This window comes from Hyperolius riggenbachi, chromosome 1 (genome assembly GCF_040937935.1).
Source record: "Hyperolius riggenbachi isolate aHypRig1 chromosome 1, aHypRig1.pri, whole genome shotgun sequence".
NCBI classification, from domain to species: domain Eukaryota; kingdom Metazoa; phylum Chordata; class Amphibia; order Anura; family Hyperoliidae; genus Hyperolius; species Hyperolius riggenbachi.
The window spans coordinates 231,339,521-231,359,111 of record NC_090646.1 but is presented as its reverse complement, the minus strand read 5'-3'; positions in this window follow the sequence as shown (position 1 = coordinate 231,359,111).

Below are 19,591 nucleotides of genomic sequence, written 5' to 3'. Positions count from 1 at the left end.
ATGTAGCGTTTTCCAGAGTGGTTTGTGTTTTCCCTATACTTTACATTGAGGCAGAAACGCTTCTGAAACAGCAGGAGGCACGTTTGCGGTTTGCTAAAAACCTCAAACCGCTGGTGTGCACCATCCCATTGAAATACATTAGCCAAGCGTTTTCACTGGCGGATGCGGTTGGCGGATCTCTCGTAAAACCACTCGGTGTGCACTGGGCCGCACTCTCTGCATAGAACTCTCAGTAACGAACATTCCATACAGATCACCTGGCACTTTTATTCATTATGCTATTTTCACTACAGTTCCTCTTTAAAGCATGTGTGAAAAATGGAATAACCCAGTCTTGTTAAATCCTTTCATAAACAAAAAAAAGGAGAAAATGAGACCTATACAATCAAGTCATTAATCTAATCTGTAACTACCTTTTTACTTTCACTGACAGGTAGTGCTTTCCCCCAGACATGTGGTAGTGGGTGTGAAATTTTTCAGATGTTTTCAATGTTAATTATCCATACAGTATAACGTCTTGCATTCTTTCCAATAAAAAATGTTTATATTACCATAAAAATGGAACGTCTACAGATCACCTGAGAATGCAGCTTTTACAGTGTTTTTTACATTTCTGTGCTTTTCACTAACTTCAGTACATTCCAGAACTCTCATGCACCTGTGTTCCTGGTACTATAGCAAAGTCAGTGTAAAAATGAAAAATGCTTTTAGCCAACTCTGTGCCATGTTGTCTTTTTTTATTGTTGTGCATTTAATAAATAACAGAGTACACATAAAAGCAAAAACACAGATAACTGGCCCTAACAGAGTAGTCACTCACACTATAAGTTTAGGGGGCAAACACTTAAAAAAAAAGTGTCTAAAAGGTTTAATTTAATTTTGTGCTAAGAGCAGCAGGAGCTGTCCAGGTTGCAGGAGATCTTGGACTACAGGAGATTAGAGGCTGATTTATGGCAGAGAGCTTCTATGTCCAGTTACAGCAGTTTTTCTCAGCCTTTTCTGCCTGGCAAACCCCTGCATACAAAATTATAATTCCAGCTTATGCTACACATCTATACTTATTAACCTATTATTCACTAATAATGAGCTCCAACATGACCAATGTAGCATCCTTTAGCCAAGAAATGATACATGCAGCAACAATAACCATCAAATGTCAGCTACAGCAGTTACTACCCACAAACAGTAAATGCACCAATCACTAATCCATTTAAAAAATGCAGCCACCATCACCCAGGCATGGAGGACGGTCCAGGCCACTTCTGCCGAGAACCTAGCATGTGTATGGCAGCCCCAGTGTGTCACTGAGGGATCCAGATTGCAGAGGTCATTGTTCTCCTCCTTACCACTTCTGCTACGTAATGTACCACGTGTGCCCCTCTACCTCCCTACATAGCAAAAGAACATGGTGCCAGCCTGCTGGACAGTATGGAACCCAGCCCTGAACTGTTACCTGAGGAACTGAGTTCTGTTCCCTACGACTGACAGGACTTGCAGGTGTGCAAGTGGCATGCCAAAATGTTTTAACTTCGTGAAATTGGAAACATAAAAATTAACCCATTGCACACTCAAAATCATATGCATAATGACTTTTGACAGCAATAAAGTGCTGCTAACATTGTTCAAAATGGAAACTTTTTAAACAAAAAATTGCAAAAAGTATTTTTTTAAAAATTATATTATATTGTATAGAATTCTATATTATAATTCTATACAATATACTTCTATATCTGGTTTACTTCTGCTCCAACATTCAGTGTTCTCTGCCCTACTGCTGATATTGTAGAAAATACTTAGCAGCAGTCATGCGGTGTTTACTGATGTTATCAGCTCTTGAACACATACAGGATCTTCTCAAAAAATTAGCATATTGTGATAAAGTGAAGATTTCATGGAGATGGAGATGAAGATTTCATTTTTCAGCACGACCTGGTACCTGCTCACAGTGCCAAAACCACTGGTAAATGGTTTACTGACCATGGTATTACTGTGCTCAATTGGCCTGCCAACTCTCCTGACCTGAACCCCATAGAGAATCTGTGGGATATTGTGAAGAGAAAGTTGAGAGACGCAAGACCCAACACTCTGGATGAGCTTAAGGCCGCTATTGAAGCATCCTGGGCCTCCATAACACCTGAGCAGTGCCACATGCTGATTGCCTCCATGCCACGCCGCATTGAAGCAGTCATTTCTGCAAAAGGATTCCCGACCAAGCATTGAGTGCATAACTGAACATAATTATTTGAAGGTTGACTTTTTTTTGTTTTAAAACACTTTGCTTTTATTGGTCGGATGAAATATGCTAATTTTTTGAGATAGGAATTTTGGGTTTTCATGAGCTGTATGCCAAAATCATCAATATTAAAACAATAAAAGGCTTGAACTTCTTCAGTTGTGTGTAATGAATCTAAAATATATGAAAGTCTAATGTTTATCAGTACATTACAGAAAATAATGAACTTTATCACAATATGCTAAATTTTTGAGAAGATCCTGTAGATCATTTTGAGTTTATAGAATCAATTTAAAGGACAGCAGAGGAGAAAGGAATATGGAGGCTGCCATATTTAATTCCTTTTACATAGCCAGTTGCCTGGTTGTCCCTGAACAAACATATGCACATCAGGTGTTTCTGACATTGGCCTCAATTCACTAAGATCATGCTGGAGATAATAAGGCAAGAGAAAACTTACCTCCACATAAGAGAGAGTTATCTTATCTCTTCATTCCTTAACCTCCCTGGCGGTAAGCCTGAGCTGAGCTCGGGCTATGCCGCACAGGGGGAGATCTCAGCCCCTGGTGGGGCGATTTTCATGCTGTAAAGTGCTGTGCGCGCAGCCAGCACTTTGCTAGCCGCGCGCACAGCTTGATCGCCGCCGCTCTGCGGCGATCGGCCGCACGCAGCGGCTGAAGAGAGCCCCCGCCAGAGCCCTGCGCTGCCCGGATCAATGAGTTCCGGGCAGCGCTATGGGCTGGATCTGGTGTGCCGGACGTCAGCTGACGTCCATGACGTCATCCCGATCGTCGCCATGGCGACAGGAGAAGCCAAACAGGGGAACGCGTTATATACGCATTCCCCTGTTTGCTATAGATGCCGGCGACGATCGCACTAGAGGGACACATGCGCCCTCTAGTGGTGTTTCATGTAGCTACCACTCTGGTAGCTTTACATGAAACAAAAAAAAAAAATTTTTAAAAAAGGATTTTTGCCAATTTGGAAAAAAAAATTAATCGCCAGGGAGGTTAAGTTACCTCCTCTGTAGTTAAGTTACCTCCTCTGTAGTTATTTTACCTCCTCTGTAGTTAATTTACCTCCTCTGTAGTTATTTTTCCATGCAGTTAATAAACAGCCTGTCTTTAACTCTGGAGTTATTTTAAGGATTGAAGAGTTAACTTAAAGACAGAAGAGTTAACTTTAGGTTTGCCTGAGGTAAAATGTTTCCTGAATACTACATGCCTTATCACCATGGTAACAACTCTAGAAGAGTTATTAAAAACAGGAGATAAGCTTAGTGAATTGAGGCCATTGTCTCATCTGACAAGATTAGCTGCATGCTTGTTTCTGGTGTTATTCAGACACTACTGTAGCCATATAGATCAGCAGGGCTGCCAGGCAACTGGTAATGTTTAAAAGGAAATAAATATGGCAGCCTCCATATCCCTCTTACTTCAGTGGTTCTTTAAAGCTGTTATCAGGCATTTAGTACTAAAATAAGGGCTACTTACCCGGCGCTTCGTCCAGCCCCAAGCTCCCAGCATGTCCCTCGCCGCAGCTCTACCCGCAGCCGTTCGCTGCCTCTGCCTCCCGGTCCACGGTTATTACATCAGTCGGCCTGTACTGTGCCTGCGCGAGTGGCGCTGTCAATCACCGCCACGTGGACCGGAGCGTACTGCGAAGCCCCGGGTAAGTAGCACGTATTTTAGTACTAAATACCTGATAACTCCTTTAAAGTTAACCTGTGTCTAGTTGTTTATATTGTTGTTGTATATTGTGCCTGCCTCTTCCTCCCTCAATAAGCTGTTAACTATCGTCATTTTTAGTCATATGATATTTGTGACAGGATTAGTGGGCACCAGTATCGTGACATTTGGACAGTCAGAGTAGCCTAGTGAGGCAGCAAGGGGTGGACATAATTTACAACTTGTGCCTGAGGCTGGGTGCACACTTGTCAGTGCGGGAAAGGTCGCGTTGTCTGTGTGTTTTTGTGTTTGTAGTGCATTTGCCCCACACATGCGATTTGTGGTTCGCATATACAAAACACATATGCATTTTGTATGCGTTTTTCTATTTGGTTTTATGCAAATCACTAGGAAGACAACAGGAAGTGGAAATGCATCAGAAAACATTAAAAATGCATACAAAACGCATTACATTGCGTCACCATTGACTTTCATTAAGTGTGTTTTTGAAAAATATGCAACAAAACCAGCGTTTTTAAAAACGTATGTGCATTTTTTATATGCGTGTTTTTATGCCGCTCCCTGACTACCATTGCAGGCAAAAACACTGCGTTTTCCGCACCGCTAGCGTTTCTGCTAAGTGTGTTCCCAGCCTGAGTCTTACTCCATAAAAAAAGGTTTACCTTAACTTTCCAAAACCAGTGTAGAACGTTTGAGACAGACTATTTAACCACTTGCCGACCGCCCCCAGCCGATGGGCGGCGGCAAAGACTGGGCCTAAACGACCGCAATACGCCCATCGGCGGAGGCGGGCGTGGTTATGCGGCGATTGCCTTCATTCGTGACGCGATCAGCCGCCGGTGACTGGCTCCGCCACCTCGCGCTGTAACCCGCCGGCCGTTCGAAAGCGCCGGCGGGTTACTAGCACCCGGATCGCCGCATGTAAAGTGTATAATAGGCTTTGTAATGTATACAAAGCCTATTATACAGGCTGCCTCCTGCCCTGGTGGTCCCAGTGTCCGAGGGACCACCAGGGCAGGCTGCAGCCACCCTAGTCTGCACCCAAGCACACTGATCACCCCCCCCTGCCCCCTGATCGCCCACAGCACCCCTCAGCCCCCCCCTGCCCACCCCTCAGACCACTGTTTGCACCCAGTCACCCCCCTAATCACCCATCAATCACTCCCTGTCACTATCTGTCAACGCTATTTTTTTTTAACCATAAACTGCCCCCTGCTCCCTCCTGATCACCCCCCACCCCTCAGATTCTCCCCAGACCCCCCCCCCCCCCGACCCCCCCAGTGTACTGTATGCCTCTATCCCCCCTGTAATAACCCACTGATCACCTGTCAATCACCCGTCAATCACCCCCTGTCACTGCCACCCATCAATCACTCCCTGTCACTGCCACCCATCAATCAGCCCCTAACCTACCCCTTGCGGGCAATCTGATTACCCACCCACACCAATAGATCGCCCGCAGATCTGACATCAGATCACCTCCCAAGTGCAGTGTTTACATCTGTTCTCTACCCTAAACACCCACTAATTACCCATCAATCACCCCCTATCACCACATGTCACTGTTACCCATCAGATTAGACCCTAATCTGCCCCTTGCGGGCACCCAATCACCCGCCCACACGCTCAGATTGGCTTCAGACCCCCCCTTATCAATTCGCCAGTGCATTATTTACATCTGTTCTTCCCTGTAAAAACCCACTGATCACCTGTCAATCACCTATCAATCACCCACCAATCACCCCCTGTCACTGCCACCCATCAATCAGCCCCTAGCCTGCCCCTTGCTGGCAATCTGATCACCCACCCACACCAATAGATCGCCCGCAGATCCGACATCAGATCACCTCCCAAGTGCAGTGTTTACATCTGTTCTCTCCTCTAAACACCCACTAATTACCCATCAATCACCCATCAATCACCCCTTATCACCACCTGTCACTGTTACCCATCAGATTAGACCCTAATCTGCCCCTTGCGGGCACCCAATCACCCACCCACACGCACAAATTGCCCTCAGACCCCCCCCCCTTATCAATTCGCCAGTGAATTATTTACATCTGTTCTTCCCTGTAATAACCCACTGATCACCTGTCAATCACCCATCAATCACCCCCTGTCACTGCTACCCATCAATCAACCCCTAACCTGCCCCTTGCGGGCAATCTGATCACCGACCCACACCAATAGATCGCCCGCAGATCCGACATCAGATCACCTCCCAAGTGCAGTGTTTACATCTGTTCTCTACCCTAAACACCCACTAATTACCCATCAATCACCCATCAATCATCCCCTATCACCACCTGTCACTGTTACCAATCAGATTAGACCCTAATCTGCCCCTAGGGCACCCAATCGCCCGCCCACACCTTCAGAACGCCCTCAGACCCCAGCCCTGATCACCTCGCCAATGCATTGCTTGCATCTATTTCCCCCCTCTAATCACACCTTGAGACACCCATCAATCACCTGTCACCACCTGTCACCCCCTAGCACACCTACCCATCAGATCAGGCCCTAATTTGCCCCGTGTGGGCTCCTGATCACTCGGCCAAACCCTCAGATCCCCCTCAGACCCCCTTCCGATCACCTCCCCAGTGCATTGATTGCATCTATTTTCCCCTCTAACCACCCCCTGAGACACCCATCAATCACCTCCTGTCACCCCCCTAGCACTCCTATCCATCAGATCAGGCCCAACACAACCTGTCATCTAAGAGGCCACCCTGCTTATGACCGGTTCCACAAAATGTGTCCCCTCATAGACCACCTGTCATCAAAATTTGCAGATGATTATACCCCTGAACAGTCATTTTGAGAAATGTGGTTTCCAGACTACTCACGGTTTTGGGCCCGTAAAATGCCAGGGCAGTATAGGAACCCCACAAGTGACCCCATTTTAGAAAAAAGACACCCCAAGGTATTCTGTTAGGTGTATGACGAGTTCATAGAAGATTTTTTTTTGTGTGTCAAAAGTTAGCGGAAATTGATTTTTCTTGTTTTTTTCACAAAAGTGTCATTTTTCACTAACTTGTGACAAAAAATAAAATCTCCTATGAACTCACCATACACCTAACAGAATACCTTGGGGTGTCTTCTTTCTAAAATGGGGTCACTTGTGGGGTTCCTATACTGCCCTGGCATTTTAGGGGCCCTGAACCGTGAGGAGTAGTCTAGAAAACAAATGCCTCAAAATGACCTGTAAATAGGACGTTGGGCCCCTTAGCGTACCTAGGCTGCAAAAAAGTGTCACACATGTGGTATCGCCGTACTCAGGAGAAGTAGTATAATGTGTTTTGTGGTGTATTTTTACACATACCCATGCTGGGTGGGAGAAATCTCTCTGTAAATGGACAATTGTGTGTAAAAAAAAATCAAAAATGTGTCATTTACAGAGATATTTTTTTTTTATTTTTATTTTATGTTATACAGAACAGCTGGAATAATAATTTTGCATACAATACGTTACACGTTTACGCTATATGCTATTTATGATCTATTCTATTGTTTTGGTATTTTGTGTACTTCGGTATTTATTTATTTATTTATTTATTTACGCAATGTATATATGTGTACTAGTGTTTAATATTTAGCAGTCCTCTTTGTTGTTTATAGGCACTGTTTATTGTCCTGAGGAAGTGGGCTTAAACCCGCGAAACGCGTTGCCTGTGCTAAAAAAAAAATCTTTTTGTATATTACAAGGATTTTCGTCATTGAGGTAAGATACCTCATTACCCTTTCCATTTTAAATTGATTTTAGAAGCTTCTATATAATCCAGGGCGCCTCTTTCCCCTTAATTGTAACATTCATTAGACAATCTGTTCCTTCAAGTGTTTGGAAATGCAAGTTGCTAATGTATGTGAATTATTCTATGACAATCAAGCACAAATTGCTAGTGACCAAGATATGATCGCAATATCATAGGCAAGTCAATATAAAAGTGGCAATCATATTTTTAAAAAAAGTGAAGAGGAAAAACAATGGCAATCTTGTTCTTTACTTCTTTTTTTAATGAAGAAAGAAAAATGGGCAAGACTAGAGATCTGAGGAACTTTCACTAGGGAGAAATTATGATTGCTTGATGAAATATTTTAGGTTGCTGCTTGTCACATATGATACCCCACATGTGTCTTTTGATGACTAGCTGGGCATGTAACAGACGATTAGTCACATGCTGTGCGTTTGTGTTTTTCTACAGCAATATTTCTGCGCTGAATTTCACAGTACAGTACAATTTGCAAAGCCTCTTAAGCGCTTGAACATCAAAAGCCACACAAATGCCACCAGTTCGAAAACCTTGGCTATTCATTTCTTATTGTTTTTAACCTTTAAATCTTTTGGATTTTTTTTTAATTTTTCCTATCTTGTAATATTTTGAAAATGTTCTAAAGATGTATTACTTTACAGTTGCCTAATTTGTAAAGCACATCTATTTTGCCACTTGCTATGCTTAAAATTATGGTATACCGCTCACGTGTCCTATGATCACTAGTTGGGCTTAAAGCAAATCACTATTCTATTAATGTGGGGTGTGTGTGTGTGTTTTACCCCTTAAAGGACAACTATCAATAAAAAAATATATATTTTTTAATACTGTATATTAGAACGCACATTACCACAAATACTAGAAGCAATTTATTTCTTCATACAGCTCTGCGTCTATGCTGTAAAATCAATCCAATATTTTCAGATACAGAATCTGAGGTCCTGACAGGACTGAACCATTTAACTGCACTGGAGGTTGCTATCAACTCCTCAGTGTATAGTTTAGTAATCACCTTGGTGAAAGAAATGCCTTCAGGTGGTGGGAAGTTGTTTGGTTTCCAGCAATGTGTGTTTATTATCTTCATATCTCGCGCTGCTTACAATGGCATTATCACTGTGTCTTTATCATTGTTTCCCCCTTTCCAGCATGGAAAGTAAGCCAGAGCCTCAGCCTTGGAAGTTACAGGAGATTCTGCAGCCAGAAGTGTAACATTACAAGCAGCCAGTCAGGAGTGGTGTATATACATGTCATTGTCTGCTAGTTATATTTAAGCACTGAGCACATCTAGCTACCTGCTACATCTCCTCTGATCAACTTGTCTTCCTCCTCTTCAGACTCTCGATAGTTGTCCTTTAATCACTTCACTCCTGGGCCTCTGTGTAACATAGTGATATATGTGTAACCACATAGTTAAATCAGTTCCAGCTATGTTTGAGCTGGGGGTACAACTGCACACTATCTGCTTTTAAATGACTTGGAAGTCTATCCCTGCAGCCCTACATAAGCATAAGTTCACTCTTTTCACTACTTTTCTTTTTTGGTTTCCAAGTTGGACATGTGGCTAAAGACACTGTCCACTGACTATACCAGGAGCGCTGTCAGGATACAAGTAAACCTCACTTTAGAGAGGGCCTCGCTGTCCCTAGCAGGCCTCATGCTGGGCTGCCCTGTGCTGTCCGCATCCTCCTGCTATACTCACATGGCCACGATCCAGCACCAAATTATGTGCGGCTTGGGGCCACAGAAACCTTAGTAGCACCCCTGAATAGAACATCTGTCTCCTGGGAATACACGGGCGCAAACCTACATTAGCAGGAACTGTCTGTTCCAGCTTAGATGGCTGGAGGCACATGTCTCCAAGATTACGCAGAGAGAGGGGACAGAGTTTATGGGCAAAAGTCACCCCCAGACCATTAGTCACCGTCCCACCACCTCACAGTTAAATGACTGCCTTTACCCACGATGCAACATGGTACTTGCTTCCGAAAAAGCTTTCATGAGCAAAACGGCCATCAGGTAAAATGAGTGCCATGCACCCACCGCTCTAACATCCACCAGGTTTGTGCTCCCTACTCCACTGTATACAGTAGAAGCGTCTCCTACCAAATAATAAGCCGGTGTTGCTTTCACAATGTTTTCCATTGCACTTTTTGCTTTAAATACCTGCTCTAAGATTGAGCCCCAGTGTGAGTGCGGGTACATGTCTGTTCTCACATAGTGCATGTGGGTGCATGTGATGCAGATCATATGGAGGCATGCGTTTCAGCAAGCCACTCTATCCAGCTTGTCACCCTACAAAACCATGCTCAGGATGTGACCTCACCATACATTATATGCTCAATAGCTCTTCCTGATATCACTTGGTATGATCTAGGCTCTGGAATGTTTCAAGAAAATGAATGATCCTTTCATGACAACACATTTCTATACAAGGTTAATTATGGATCTCTGCATTCCTCCCTTTGTTTTTGTCTCTTGATATAATTATTCTTATGAATTATAATTGCTTTTACTGGCAACACACCTTGCTCTCTGTCTTACTAAAATATAAATAGTGTATATTCAAGTGTATGGTTCTGTTAATAATTGAATTATTTTGGTCAGATTCTCTTAAGTACAATCCTTAAAAACATTTTTAAAATACTTGTATTTTTCCAAGGTGTCTGCCGTGTGCCCCGGACAGCTGCCTCCGGGAGCAACACCCCTGGGTAGTGTGATAAATTTGAAATATTACATGGGTGGACACCAGGTGATCCAACAGCAAGCTGAGACTTCTCTATCTTTAAAGTTTGTAATGTGAGGTAATTCAAATATGCATGTCAAATCTTAAAGGTTCACTGTGTTGCTCCCTAAATCTATTAACTGCTATTGTATTACAGCTTTAAAAGTTACTGGAATGATTTACAATGTTGTTGTAGCAGTAGAGAGAGTAGGTTTACATGCTGCTTGTTATAAATGCACATGGCCCTATTCAATTACAAAGCTCACCAGCATTATATGCTGGCAAATGGTAAAATCATGCAATTTTTCAACCACTGGATTCCATTAACGCAGCACTGTGAGGCAAATATTACTTTGCCAAGCACAGTGAATATTAATTCACTTCGATTTATTTTTTTTCCTCGTCCCGAGTACTTTTCCTAATCATTCAGTTTTGCATGTGAAGAAGTAATGTTCCCTCACAAATGAGCGCAGATGTGTGAGAAACTTATCCCTTGCTTACCTAGGTTATAAGTCATGTATCTCATCTCGGAACGGTGCTTTTCCTAGGTTATAAGTCATAGACAGTTAACCCTTGCACACTCACATGCTAATTTTCATACAAATGCATTCACAAAAATCAATCATCCAGGAACCACTGCTATCCCTACAGCTAAGTTAAATTTGGGGTCAGACGCGTATTTGTAGGGGTGCACATAGGGCACCTGCTATAGGCGCCCCCTTGTGGGGGGGCGCATCCCCAACAAGCAATGAATCCCCCCTGTATTAGCTGGCTCAACGCCAGCGCTATTGTATAGGTCCGTCGCCTGCCCGCTGCCCGCAGGAGGAGAGGAGAAGCCAAGGGATTCTGTGACATTTACTGCTGTACCGGTGACCTGCCGTGCAGTGCCCCTCACGTGTCACCTAACCGCCTGGTGCCAGGCAGCTACATCCATGCACTATTTCCTGCTAGTGAGTCTCCCCTCCCACCTCCATTACATATGTGGCCAATCAGGAGCGGGATCGGATTTGAGGATACAAGGCAGCGAGAAGGCGTCGGCGTTGCTATGGCGACCAAAAACACTGCGGGGACGGAGGTCCCCGCAGCGTCTCTGGTCGCCATAGCAACTGCGGCGCTGCTCGCTGCCTTGTATCCTCGTTCCCGCTCCTGATTGGCCACATATGTAATGGAGGTGGGAGGGGAGACTCCACTAGTAGGAAATAATGCGTGGATGTAGCTGGCACCAGGCGGGTAGGTGACACATGAGGTACAGCAGTAAATGTCACAGAATCCCTTGGCCTCTCCTCTCCTCCTGCGGGTGGCGGACCTATACAATAGCGCTGGCGGTGAGTGTGCACATTGACTGTGTCTCTGAGGCATTGGGCATGGGCAGCAGTCCAGCAGAGATCACATCTGGCTGGTGGCAGCAGTGAAATTTAAAATATTATAAGGTAATAAGAACTGATTGATTACCACTGTCCAATGTCCACTGACCAAATAGGATACCAGAGCCGAAAGACAGGTTAAATAGGCATATGTTGTGGTTAGGGTAGGGTGGTATAAGCAAATACCACTTTCTTTTCCTGTCCCTCACTTGCTGTTCTCCTGCAATAATCAATGTTCTTTTGGGCAACTCGCATGACCCGGACATACTGTGTATGCATAGTATGTCCTTCTCCCCTGTGCATGAATGATGTCATTATACAGGAGTGCGCTAACTCCTGTCCTGCATGTACTCTCACTGCAGTGGAGCGCGGGTAGCGAGCATTCCCCTGTATAGGGACATCATTCGGCACGAGCACAGGGGACATACTGTACATACGCAGCACAGTATGTCCGGGTTCTAGGTTATGTGGGTCGGCCAAAAGAACATCGACTATTGCGGGAGAACAGTGCACGCTTAGCTTATTCGTCATCGCATACTTAAGCGCCGTCATATAGTTCTGCTCCATAGTATTTTCAATATCTTGGGGGGGCGCAATTTCAATGCTTGCCATAGGCGCTGTTATCTCTAGATACGCCTCTGTTTGGGGTCTTGCTATAAAAGAATGCATTCTCTTGCATAGTCATACATCGTGCAGAGGTACCCCAATGCTTGTAGGTGTCCTAACTCTGGCCCTGTAATATGCATAGTGCAAACATGCAAATATTCATTGCATCAAAGATTAGCATCACATATTTTGACGTCCTCTCTTGAAACAGATGCATCAAACTAATTTCACAATGGAGCTAACAAAATATATCTGCGCACCATGCACACACCTCCTGCATAAGATGTGTAAAGCTCCTGAACCATTCCAGCCAGCACGATCCATGGCATGGAGATGACTCTGCAGGATAGGGGCAGGAGCCCCCCCTTCCCCTGCAAAGTCTCCAACCTGTCAAGGACAAGGGACACTTCTACACCTTTGTGCTTTAGAGGTGGGGATGACTACCTCGAAAAATGTGGAGTTAGGTCTTGAGGGATGGGCTTATTGTGGAATCTCAGGTGTACTTTCAGTGATCCAGTAAACTGGATTGGAGGCTTTTCAAGATTATCTGCTACTTGGTGCAAAAGCTGGCCACCCTAGTCTGGGACATTGCAAAACATACCGAGAGTTGCTGAAAGAATTGTAGATTAGAGTCATGTGCAGCACAAAGCAAGGGCTTTTTTATTATTATTATTATTATTATTATTAGGGTGCAGATGACAAACCAGCATACTGTATCAAGTACATACCGTGACACAAGAAGATGAGAAGACTGTGTACAATTGTGCTTAAAATCTAGCAGGAGGGAGCAGCATAGTATACGAGAGGGTGGGGAAATACAAATGTGGGTTGTTAGGTGTTGTTAGAAGCAAGAGAAAGATGAGAAGGAAAGTTTGAAGAGATAGATTATGAGGATTGTTTTTTTAATATGTTAATGATAGGATCTAGCCTAATTAGTCTTGGAGCCATGCATGGGAAGAGATAAATAGTAAGAACGTTGTTAGAAGGTCATTGAAAGAGTGGAAGGGCAGGTGGGGTTGTATTTGTAAGGTCAGAAATATATGTTGGACAGGGCAGCAGAGGGAGTTAAAGAAGGATGACCAAGTCTAGCTGCAGCAGTTATGATGGATTGAGAGTGTAGTTAGAGGAGAATATTCTAGTTAGAGGAGTATTACATAGGAGGATGTTGATATTAAGAAGATGATGAGAGATAGGTCCTGGTTCACTAACCAACAGTAAGATTGCAGTTCAATTAGGCAATGGGCACTACGCTGTTAGTGGCAATCAAGGTTAGTGAATCAGGGCCATAATGAGAGCATGTATCACATGTCTGGCAGTCTCTGGGGAAAGGAAGGTGTGTACATTGGAAATGTTATGCAGGTGGACGTGGCAGGCACTAGAGGTGTTCTGCATTAATTAGTCCAGCCTGTCCTGGATTCATGGAAGATCATTTCTAGCTTCGCCACTTAGTAGCAATCCTGAAATCATACCTTAAAAAGAAAATAGATACTTACCTCGTTAGTGGTACGCCATTCGTACCTCGTATCTTTGTACACTGTACCGTTCCAACAATGGGCTCCTTAGTGTCTTCAGAATGTGAGTGTAGCTGTGGATGAGTGTAGCCGTATTGAGCATACGTGCGTATGGGTGCGTAGGCCCAGTGGGATGAAGGTGCTCTTGCACGGAAGAAAAAAGCCATGCAGGAGTGCCATCATACCACTAGGCCTGCATCAACCGTAGTTGCACAGTATGGACTCGTTCACAAATACGCTGGCACACCAAAGAAGCATATTCGACTTGCTGCTTGCCTGGAACTGTACAGTATACAAAGACTACAAAGACACAGAAAGTATTACTTCTGGATTACCTACCTCCCTAGCGGTATGATTACTTTCGGATTTTATGGTCTAAAAGTGGTGCCATTTTTTCACACACTTTTAGACCCTAAAAGCAGGAAAAAAATCATGCTGCTATAAAGATCTGCAGCAGCCCTGCACATTACTCACCTCCCCTGGATCCAGCACTGCAATTCAACCTCCATCCACCAGGTGCTCTACCCCTATAGTGACAAATGGCGATCTCACCAGATGGATCAAGAGCCTCCGAGGACCGGAAGAAGAATGTCTGCCAGCGTCTGGATCCTGGGGGAGGTGAGCTACAAATGCCCGCTGCACATTGACTCTGCACATACTGCCCGACAGCTACCACAAGTCAGGCTCGGGGTCACCCGGATTTCTGGCCCGAGCCTGATCCGGTGTTACAGCTAAGGAGGTAAAAAAAATAATCTCAGGTTTATTGAGTCCTTTCTGTACCCAACTGATTTCCTTTCTTCTTCAACCTCAGTCAACCCCAGGCCCGGATTTACCTCACAGGAGCTTATAGGCACAGATATCCTGGCTCCTTAGACTTTACCCTCCATGAACCTACAAACCCCCACCAAACCACACCGCAAGTGTGCTGGCTGACCCAGCTGTCACTTCTCCCTTACTTCCCCTGCCTGTCATAGGTAGTTACAGGTGCTCCTTAGTATCAGGTAGCCAGAAGTACCTTCAATATTAAGCAGTTAGAAGTATTAGGTAGCTAGAGGAAGTAGCTAGAGGTGCCCCCGACTGAAGGGAGATCTCGTCAGTGGAATGTCGAGAGCAGGGTGAGTAACCTCTCATTTACGCTCTGCTTGGGACTCTGCATAGGGAAGGAGGGAGGGAGGCACTCACCATCATCATGCGGCTGTAGGCACTTGCCTACAGCGCCTTATGGTAAATCTGGCCCTGGTCAACCCTATTACTTTATTGCCTGTTTTTACTTCAAATAATACAATTTGTGAATATTTCTTTATTTTGTTTAATTTTATTAAATAGGATTAGGTGTGAAAACAGTAATTTTAAACTCTTCTTTTCATGAATTTGGATCTACTGAATATGAATATCATGTAAGCCTGGTGGCATAAGCTATGTAAAACTTGATAGTAACAGGCATTAAAAATAGATTATTTTCTGTTCTTGTGTTGCAGTTGTGGTCCATAGCAACCAATCAGATGTTTACTTTTACTGGTATGTGATTGGTTGCTATCATGGGCAACTCCTTCACTTTCTTTCATTTGATAAACGATCACATAGCTGTTTTGTTTGAGAACAGCTCAGAATTCCCAGTGTTTTCACAGAAGCAGAGGCTGTCTTTCAGATGTGTGAGCAGAGCTGTTTATGCTGGTGCTCCTCAGAAAAGGATGTGGGGGGAGAGGTGCATTGCACTCCTTCTAAATATTTTTACTCCTTTGAGCAAGTGCAAGCGAATCATTTTAAATCTCTTTGAAGATTTGTTTGGCTCCACATCAAGAACGTATAGTCATCTTCAAACAGACAATGCATTATAGGCAGCAGAAACCTGCTTGCATATCGTAGGAAGTGCAGTCCAAACACATTAATCAGGGTTCATGGTATGGTTTTAACACATTTTATATTTTTCAGCCTATATTATGAAATCATTACTTGAAAATAATAATTTTCTAATTACCTTATTTATTAACCTCTTGAGGACTGCAGGGCTAAACCCCCCTAGTGACCAGGCATTTTTTAGCTAAAATGGCCACTGCAGCTTTAAGGCCAAGCTGCAGGGCCGCATAACTCAGCACACAAGTGATTCCCCCCCCCTTTTCTCCCCACCAACAGAGCTCTCTGTTGGTGGGGTCTGATCGCTTCCCCCATGTTTATTTTTTTTTTAATAAATATTATTGTTTGTTTGTTTTTTTTAAAAAACCCTGTTTCTTTAACTCCCTTCCCTCCCTCCCTCCCTCCCTCCCCACAGCCGGCCAAATATGGCGATCGGCTGTCATAGGCTTCTGCCTATGAGAGCCGATCGCTCTCTTGTCCCCCATGGGGACAGCCGTGTCACACGGCTGTCCCCAGTGCAGCGCTGCTGCTGATCGCAGTGCTGCACAAAGTAAATAGACGGCGATCACGCCGTCTACCGGTCTCCCGAGCGGCAATAGCCGCTCGGAGACTGAAGGCGGGGCGGAGCTCCGCCCCCCAAGCGGGAGATGCGCGCGCAGCCTGCGCGCGATCTCCTGCAAAACAGAGCCCCAGGACTTTACGCCAATTGGCGTTAGGCGGTCCTGGGGCTGCCGCCGCGGCCACGCCTACTGGCGTGACGCGGTCGGCAAGAAGAATTTTTAATTGATCTTACATAAAAGTAATGGCCTCCTCAGTTAAAGCCACTTTAGGTCTGCCCTCCAGTGATAGCATCCTTCAGTGAGATCTATATCTGGTGACTGCCCCTCTTGAGATAACCCCTCCAGTAATCAGGGAGGAGAGACTATGCAGGCAGTGTGACCAGGGGGACTTGGAGGATGAGGCCCACTTCCTGCTACAATGTAGCAAATACACACCTGGGAGGACTGCCCATTTCCAAAGGCTCTCCACATACATCCTGGATTTCACCTCCACAAGAGGAGAGGAAACTCTTCATCCTGGGGGAAGAGGAAACAACAGTGCAAATATGTCATTACCTGACACCAACTGAGAGGAACATGATACCCCACGGACTATATACCCCTTATACTTCTCCCTATACCCTCCTCACATCTATGGACTATATACCCAGTGGACTATATATCTCCAGTGATTGGCCCCTTAATGACAACACAATGATAGTCCCCTCAGTCATAATCTCATTGGTTATAGCCCTACAGGGATAATGCCCTTAGTATATCCAGCTACAATACCTCAATAACAGCCTTTCAGTTGACAGACTCCAGTCAGGCAACACAGACATATATTACTTTTTCCCAAACTGACTCTCATCTCCATTCTTCATAAATACCACTTCCACTTTCTCCTGTGCCTCCTGTCCTGGCTTAAGCTCTATTTGTGAGTGACTGGATAGTTGATGGGAGAGTGACTGGCCAGCTGGTGAGGGAAATTCTTTTAAGCGTTCAGTAAGTAATGCTTTTGGGGCTGATTTATGGTTAAAATGTGTGTTCTAAAAAACTTAAGTAAAATATTATTTTTCTTGCAAAATAACAATATTGGTTAGATACAGAAAATGGTTCACAAAAATGATTTGAGCATTCACAAAGCAAAAACCAGATATGTAAGGTAAAACATATGGTGTATTTACTATTACACAATTGTATGTATATTAACATATGTGTCCCTTTAACCACTTGAGGACCCACCCTTTACCCCCCCTTAAGGACCAGCGCTGTTGTAGCTGATCTGTGCTGGGTGGGCTCTGCAGCCCCCAGCACAGATCAGCGTGCAGGCAGAGCGACCAGATCGCCCCCCTTTTTTCCCCACTAGGGGGATGATGTGCTGGGGGGGTCTGATCGCTCCTGCCTGCCGGGTGTTGCGGGGGGGGCACCTCAAAGCCCCCCTCCGCGGCGAAATCCTGCCCCTCCCTCTCCTACCTGGCCCCCCCTTGGAGATCCGGGCTGCACAGGACGCTATCCGTCCTGTGCAGCCAGTGACGGGACGTCCCCTGTCACATGGCGGCGATCCCCGGCCGCTGATTGGCCGGGGATCGCCGATCTGCCTTACGGCGCTGCTGCGCAGCAGCGCCGTACAAATGTAAACAAAGCGGATTATTTCCGCTTGTGTTTACATTTAGCCTGCGAGCCGCCATCGGCGGCCCGCAGGCTATTCACGGAGCCCCCCGCCGTGAATTGACAGGAAGCTCCTGATTAATCAGCCTGCAACTGGCGACGCAATACTGCGTCGCTGGTCCTGCAGCTGCCACTTTGCCGACGCGCGGTATGAGTGCGCGGTCGGCAAGTGGTTAAATACCCCATACAATGATAACTTTATTCAGCTATGCTGCTGCAGTGTTGGCCACAAAGAGTTAATCTATCAGCAAAGGAAGGAGATTGATGGTGTTAACTCTGTGCTGAGAGGACAAGACAGCTGCTACTGTCCCTCTCAGACTCTTTCTGACTCTTTAATAGGAGTAATGATAGGATAGGGTGGAGTGTGTGCCTATCATATGCGATACACAAGTAATAGCAGAGACGGGACAAGGTCCTTCAACACCCAAGGCTGAGACAGCAAAGTGCGCCCCTCCATCCCTCCCACCCAGCTGTCACACACTGATAGCTATTAGACTAATAGGTGCCCCAGGGCCCCCAACCTCCCCAACACCTTAATCTCTAGTTATCTGGCTTGCAGTCACTGTCATGTATCCCTTTTCTTATTTCTTTCTGCTTCAAACACAATTGTGAATGACAGCTGAATGAATTGTGCGCCCCCTCCTACACTGCGCCCTGAGGCTGGAGCCTCTCCAGCCTCTGCCTCGTCCCGGCCCTGAGTAATAGCACCTCTACCAACAATGAAAAACCCTGGTGGGTGAAATAGGACTTGAAGAAGAAGCAGCAGCCAATAGTTGAATAGTATCAAATAGTATCAATGCGAGGCACAAGTGTGACTTCTTCATGGAGACTGTTTGCAGCACAGGTCCAGGGCCGTCCCACCTATGACGCCAAGTCAGGCATCTTCCTCAGGCAGCGGAAGTCTGGGGGCGCTGCCAGGCCAGACCAGAAAGTGTGCCTGGCCTGCCGACACCCCAGCTTACAGCGGGGGGCGCTGTGAAGTGAGCTAAAGGTGGTAGCAGTCAGGAAGGGGGGGGGGGAGGTCTGACCCCCCCCCTCACCTGGGTCCCCCCATCCGCTCTCCCCCTCCAGCTATGTGCGCAGCGTGTGTCTGGCAGCAGGCGGGGAAGTAATTACTCACTTCTTCCTTCCGCGTTCCAGTGCTGCGTACCATCACTCGTCACTTCCTCAATGCCACTCACTGTACTTGTGCTGCGCACATAGCTGGAAAAAAAATATTGGGTGCTGTGCTAACAAGTTTGCCTCAGGCAGCAAAAAGTCTAGAACCGGCCCTGCACAGGTCAAGTGAAAAGCCAGAAGCATGTGAGTATATCTAACTCAAGATGATTTAAGCCAGGTTCCCCTGTACTATCATAGTAAGTGCTGCTGTTCTCTGATCTAAATATTTAAGAATATTTTATTTTACTTATCACTGTAATCATGATTAATGCTAGAGCTGTAGGTTTCAAAAGCCCAGAAATATTTATTCTTCAAGGAGCTGGATGATGATCTGGTATTAGTTATGTTTACAATACAGGCTAGAAAACTCATGCAGAACAAATGAGGAATATAGCAAGACTAAAAATAAAGTATTGCAATGTGCTTTCATGCTGCAGAGGCAATAATCTTGAAAGTTCATCAGGAAGAACTACAG